Genomic DNA, 6,523 nt, shown 5'->3' with positions numbered 1-6,523 from the left:
CTTGGTATAGGGCACACGAGAATACCCCACCTCTACACTGATGCCCTTGTATGTCGCTTGATTTACAGAAAAGCCATTGCTTTAATTTGACCAAATTACCCCCAACCTCGTCCCTCTCATCATGTGCACCATATAGCGTGACAACACCAAACATTTTAATTTAATGGGTTAATTTCAATTAAAAATAAGGTTTAGCATAAATATATTTAATTATTATTAATTATAATTTTTTAATTAACATTCCTATAAATTTATTTTTTTTAAAGATTTTAAATAAAATATTTTAAGTAAATATATTTATATGCAAGTGTTAAATAAAGAAATATGAAATCGATAGTATCTTAACATATTTATACTAAATATAATAAAATCAATCATTAATTTAAATAAAATAAGATTCTTCATTCTTTAAATAAGTTCATGAATTTTTTTTTTTTTGATATTATAAGAATTACATAATAAAAAAAAAAAAAAAAATTCACCCCATTGTCATGCTGCACTATATCTTGGTGTTAGGCTGTTAGTACAAGAAAGTCAAATTAATGGGGAGGAAGATGAATAATTTGGAAAGGTTATTTGAGTAATTTTGAGAGAGCATGAAGCTTAAGATTGATGGTGGCATGAAACTTGGTCGATGACACCAATTGCGTGAAGATTAAAGAAAAGGCGGTACAGTAACCGAAACCAACCAACCTTTCTTTCTTCTCCTCTCCTGTTTCTTCTCTTTTCACTTTCTCTCTCTTTTTTTCTTTCTCTTTCTCTTTCTCTCTCTTTGTCTTCTCCCTTTCTATAAATCAAAACCCAAACCCATCACCACCTTTTGATCACAATCTCCCCCATTAAAACACACCACTTCCACCATATGTCTCCACGGACCACCGCCTTTCTAGCTCCTCTTCTTCTTGTTGTTGTTGGTGCAGGTGGACAGTTCCAAAGGGATCGCATTGATCCCATGGTTATCTTCCACCTCTCTTACCAGACTATCATAACAAAGTCTGGCCTTTTTCCCATTGGATCATGCTATCCCTTAGGAACTCTCCATCAGTGCCTCTTTCTCAGCATCTCCCACCTCCCTTTCAGGTATGTTTTCTGAGGTCTTTCTGAATTCAACTTCTCATACTTCCTTTCATATGGTTTTGATTGTATATAGATGTTTGATAGGTTGGTTAATTTTCAGAATATCTTCATAGTAGTGGGGTGTTTTTCTTTTATTTTCCTGACTTCTGAAAGCTTTTTTCAGCTAAGATGTGTCGATTACTTTAAGCATGAATTCCAAGACTCCATGATTGTCTTATAATCAGTGATCTTAGGTTTCATAATAAATAAATAAATAAATAAAAATAGAATAAAATTGACTTTCTGCAGATTTTTCTCAACACAGCAAAAGCACATCTCTATAGGTTGATTTCCCATTTGAAGAATTTTTTCTCCTTATTATTATTATCAATCAAACATCTGTTGAATTCTTCTGATTCCACCATACATAATCAATTATTTATCATAATTTAAAAATAATTGTGGAATAATCTTTGATTCTCTAATTGGGTTTCATCCTTTTCCTTCGCCGGTCATCTTTTCAAACCGAGTCAACCTTTTCTTTCTTTGCGACATACACTTCCATCTTCCCTAACAAGGCCTGCAACTCCGGTTAAATCCATGACTCCTTTGGAGAGACCGAACTCTTCCATAACCCCATCGATTGTCATTGACATATCCATACATCAATGATTAATAGCATAAAATTATTACTCGTTTCTCTCGTCTGTCATTTCTCACACTCGTGGGCATCTCATGTGCACGAATTGCATAATGAGAAAGCGATGTTTTAAGGTATGTATGGTGATAATACAGATGTTGTTATAAATGGTAGGTAATGTGAATCAAAAAAATGAGGCCCATGTCAGATATGCTCTTACACACTACACATGGTAGTTCCTCTCCCAGTCTGCAATATCTCCTACATACTGATAGTGATGGATTTCTTCTTTTGCTAAGCATCTTATCCTCCTCCTTTCTGTCTTTGTGCTTGGCAATGTCGCCAATTCAGAAAGTCTTTTGTCCTCTATGTCTTTCATTTGGTATTTCTTCTGGTTCAGGGTAGGTTTGTGTAAAAGTTTTTGAGTACTTGCACTCTGATTCTCTTGTTGTTTCTGGTTTATACATAGCTGAAACACACATGCACCCTTCTTAGTTCATCACTAGCTGGCTCTATCATTACCTTTTATCATTTATTGTCTCTCAAAGTACAAGGATGTACTATGGTAATTATTTTTGTGAAGGATTCTTAATGGTTAATTAGAAAAGAAGAGCCATTTTTTTTCATTTTAGATTGAAGAGACATGTCCTTTTTGATGTCATTTTCTATCCCACCAACCATATATTTTCAATTAATATGAGAAAAGAGTTCAACCCTAAAAGATTTAGATCTAGAATCTTGTTTGCTTTTAACTTCATCTACTTTTTGGATTGATAATCTAACTTGGGCATTGGTGTTTTGTTCCCAAGGCTGCAATCTCAGAAATAGGGGTGTGTTTGGCTTTGTATTGAAAGTCCACCTGCAATAGTAGGGAAATATTCGTCTTTTTAAGACATGGTCTTCAGTGACATGTCGAGCCTATTATTCTTCGATTACTAGTTTCCTATTACACATGGGTTGAAGACAATGTGGGGTCAATATTTAAAACTACTTAGCCGTAAGTTGATGATCATTCAAATTTCAAAGGCATTAACAATGTTGTGATCAAGTGATTTTTCTTTTACCAGAGAAAGTGATGGAATCATGGTATTGGGTTTTTCTTTTCTCCTTCTGCCATTTCCCCTATGTTGATATATATAAGATGATGGCTATTAGTTTACCAGGAGACTTCTCTTCAGAGTTGTTTGAACAACTTCTTCACCTCCTTGACCATCCAAAATTGTTGTACTGAAAAAATTGGATGAGTACAATGTGTGTGGAGATGGCATGAATTTTAGTGGATGTAACTAGGCCCATTCAGCCGAACTTTCAATCTTATCTGATTGGCATTTGGGCTCAGCTCATTGAAACATTGGTAAATCTTAAGCCCAAACCTAGCTCATTTTCGGCCCAATTTCTTCATATGGTTGGTGGTGGTTATGAACATTTGAGCCAAATGTTCCATCACATGGCTGGGGAAAGACCAATTGTTTGGCCCATTGCGTTGGGTGGATTTTTGACACATTTAGGTAGATTAAAAAAGAAATATTTGCAAAAAAATAAAAATGATAATTTGAAAAATAGTGCAAGAATTATAACACTTTGTGCCACATAAACTCTTCATAAGCACCATATGATATCATAAGATAATTGATTAAAAGGGATGAAATCATCTCCGCTTTAAAAAACTAACCCTTCACTTTTTTTCAACCTAAAAATATACCTATTTTGAACAAAAATACCCTCATTTTTTCTTACAAAAATAACCCTATTCTTTTAAAACACATATGTAAATAATGAAAATATTAAAGGGTATTTATGTCAAAAATGGATTACTCTTAAGTTAAAAAATGGGAGATGTTAATTTTATAAATTTAGAATCTTTTCATCTCTTTTAATCAATTAATCTTATGATAATTGTGTCTTCAAAATAAGAGTTGTACTTTCAATTAATCTTATGATAGTTCGGTATATTCATAAAATTGTACTTTCACTACACAAAGTCTAGGGTTTTTTTTTTTCCTTTAATTTTTAATCATTTTTATTTCTAATTTTTTTTCTCTATTTTCAAAAAAAAAAAAAAAAATCTTATTCTAGTAATTTCATATATATATGAATGGTAAAGAGTAGTATAAAAATTACAATTGGTTTATTTGTAGATCTTCATTTAGGGGAACATTATTTGGGATTAAGTTTTCCTTACATATAACATTATATATTGTTTTTCTTCAAAAGAATTTGCATTTTATTCTTATTGGATTGTATTTGATAGTGATAAATGAATGTGTTATCAACCGAGTAATCGGTTGATTAGCTATTGATCGATTGTGTAACTAGTAAAACAATGGTTGCTCCATTTGTTCATCGATAGCATTAATGACATGTTTACTTGATTTCTAAGAAATACAAATGAAAAGGGATCATTTTATTCAAAGTTGAATTGTGCTTAATAATTGTAAATAAGTGTGATACCAATTGTGCGATAGGTTGACTAGTTGAATTATCAATTGTGCAACTAGTTAAATAGATGAAAAAAAGTCATTATAAGTTGTGCAACTAATTAAATAAATGAAAAGGAGTCATTCTACTTCCGAAGGATTTACACTTTATCTCTATTGAATTATGTTTAATTGTGGTAAATGAATGTGCTCTAACTCATGTCTTTCAATACAATGGACTTAATTAGTCATTTCCATTGAGTCAATTTTATATTTGTTAATACTTATTATATGTTACATGTATATTCATTTGTGTTTTAAATCTAAATAATTTTATATTTACATATATAAAAAAAATAAAGTCTTAATAAATAAACAATCTTATAATTAGAAGGAAAGAGAAGGAGAATAGGATTCCGGATTCATACCTTTTATTTATTTGTTATAGCAAATATCAAGAATTAAAATATCGTAAATTACACAAATATCAACAATTGGATTTTATTTAAATATTAGAAAATGTTGAATGAAAATTTGGGTAAAAAATATTAGTGGATATAAACTAAATCTACCTCGGTTATTGATAAAGTGGAATTCTATCATTTCTTAAAATCTCTCTTTCAATTCAAAATGGTTGTGTAACTAATATCTCCTATTTTGGTTATGGAATAGATGAAATAGATAATTTTTTTTTTTTTATTAAAGAATAAAATCTTATTGGAATTATCCTTGCGGTTCATCCTTTGGAACCATATCACTTTTTAGATATGATGAAATATGAGGAATTGAGATGATATTTTGTAAATATGTAATTATCTTAAATATATTAATCATTTCAAAACCCTTAAAAATATTACAAAAAAAACTAAAAATAAATTAATAAAACAAATAATAATATACATGCTGAAATTATTTTATTGCTTTTGACTTTCCAAAGATAATCCAAACAGGCCTAATTAATCAATATCTAACCTACCATTCAACATATTATGAATCAACAGAGGCAAGTCTTAATTTGAAAAGTAAATAAAAAAGTTTCAGACAATTTGTCTATGGTGGTAAAAAAAGGTAACCCCCATAACCAAATTTCAAACACTTTTTTCTTTGGTGGGAAAAAAAAGATGAAGTTGAAAGACAAAAGCCAAACTTCTAGAAATTCTTTCCATATTCATGGGAAGCGTCAAAGGCTAAAAAAAAGTTGAAATCTAAGATCCATGGACTAATTAATTACAAACTCTCTCCTTCAGTTTAATTTAAGCCCCGCAAATCACGCCTACATATAGAAGAACACTCCATCCTCGATCCCTTCTTTTCTTCAACCAACTTAATAACTTAAGGAAGCAATCATTTTCAAATTTCATAGCCCTTTCATCCCGTTAAAATCTTCTTTCTTTCTTCTTTCTTTGGCAAGTTCAAGGGATCTTCATTCTTTCTTCTTTCTTCCTTTCTCCTAGCCTAGGTTTTGCGGAAAAAAATTTGAGAAAAAATTCAAGGAAAAAGAAAATAAAGAATAAAAATAGAAGAAAAAGAAAATAAAGAATAAAAATAGAAGAAAAAAAAAGTCAAAAAAAAAAAATTGAAGTTAATAAAGGAAATTTTATATATTTTAGGAGTGGTTGATTTTAAAAATATTAAACAATAAAATAAAATAACATGACATTCTTCATATAATAAAACTAAAATACAAGATAATGAAATCAAACTTATTCTGTTATTCAAAGCAATAATACTAAATTATACATATCTGAAAACTTCGTTTGATTGTGTTTTTAATTAGTACATATTAAATATTGTAAACTCTTACTTTTTTTTTCTTTTTTTTTTTATATGAAAGAGTTAAAATTCTAGGAATCATACTATTTTAACACAAAATTTGTGCATTAAAGGCTTTAAATAAAATTATTATAAACCTTCCAATCAAATAACTCTATTTTAATCCCCTCTATCAAAGTAGCACAATTATTTCATCCCATGAAGTTGATTTACTTCATTATTATATTTATTTATAAAAGTAAAGACTTATTTGATAACTGTTTTAGAAAATAGATTTGAAAAATAATTTTTAAAAATAATTTTTTAATGTTTTATAAAATAAAAATTTGTTTGAAACCTAAAATATTTTTAACCTACTTTTTTATATTTTTTAATGTCTTACAAATAATTTTAATATGTAATATTTTACTTTTAATCATTCTTGTATAATTATTTTTTTAAAATAACTATTAGAAAACAACTTAAAAAGACATTTTCTAAAAATTCTTTATTTTCTCTTTTTAAAAATAAAAAATTATTTTCTGTTTTATAGTTATCAAACATATTTTGAACTAAAAATTATTTTTGAAAATTGTTACCAAATAAACTCTAAGGGCTTGTTTGGGAACTATTTTTTAAAATAATTTTCTATTCTCTA

General features: G+C 28.9%; 1 long non-coding RNA gene and 1 other non-coding gene across 3 annotated transcripts; both read left to right on the top strand.

The window, feature by feature from the left end:
• Positions 1-637: 637 nt before the first annotated feature.
• LOC132252707 (uncharacterized) lies at positions 638-4,364 on the top strand. 2 transcript variants are annotated; one of them, XR_009464477.1, is made up of 2 exons: positions 638-1,080; positions 1,241-2,861. It is a non-coding gene; the product is annotated as an uncharacterized LOC132252707 (long non-coding RNA). The 2 variants fall into 2 exon arrangements; XR_009464476.1 differs by having other exon boundaries at positions 646-1,080; positions 2,506-4,364.
• MIR393A (microRNA MIR393a) lies at positions 920-1,045 on the top strand. Its single transcript, NR_127842.1, has one exon. It is a non-coding gene; the product is annotated as a microRNA MIR393a (primary transcript).
• Positions 4,365-6,523: the final 2,159 nt, after the last annotated feature.

This window comes from Vitis vinifera, chromosome 16, assembly GCF_030704535.1.
Source record: "Vitis vinifera cultivar Pinot Noir 40024 chromosome 16, ASM3070453v1".
In the NCBI taxonomy this organism is placed as follows: Eukaryota; Viridiplantae; Streptophyta; class Magnoliopsida; order Vitales; family Vitaceae; genus Vitis; species Vitis vinifera.
This window is presented reverse-complemented; position numbering and strand designations above follow the sequence as displayed.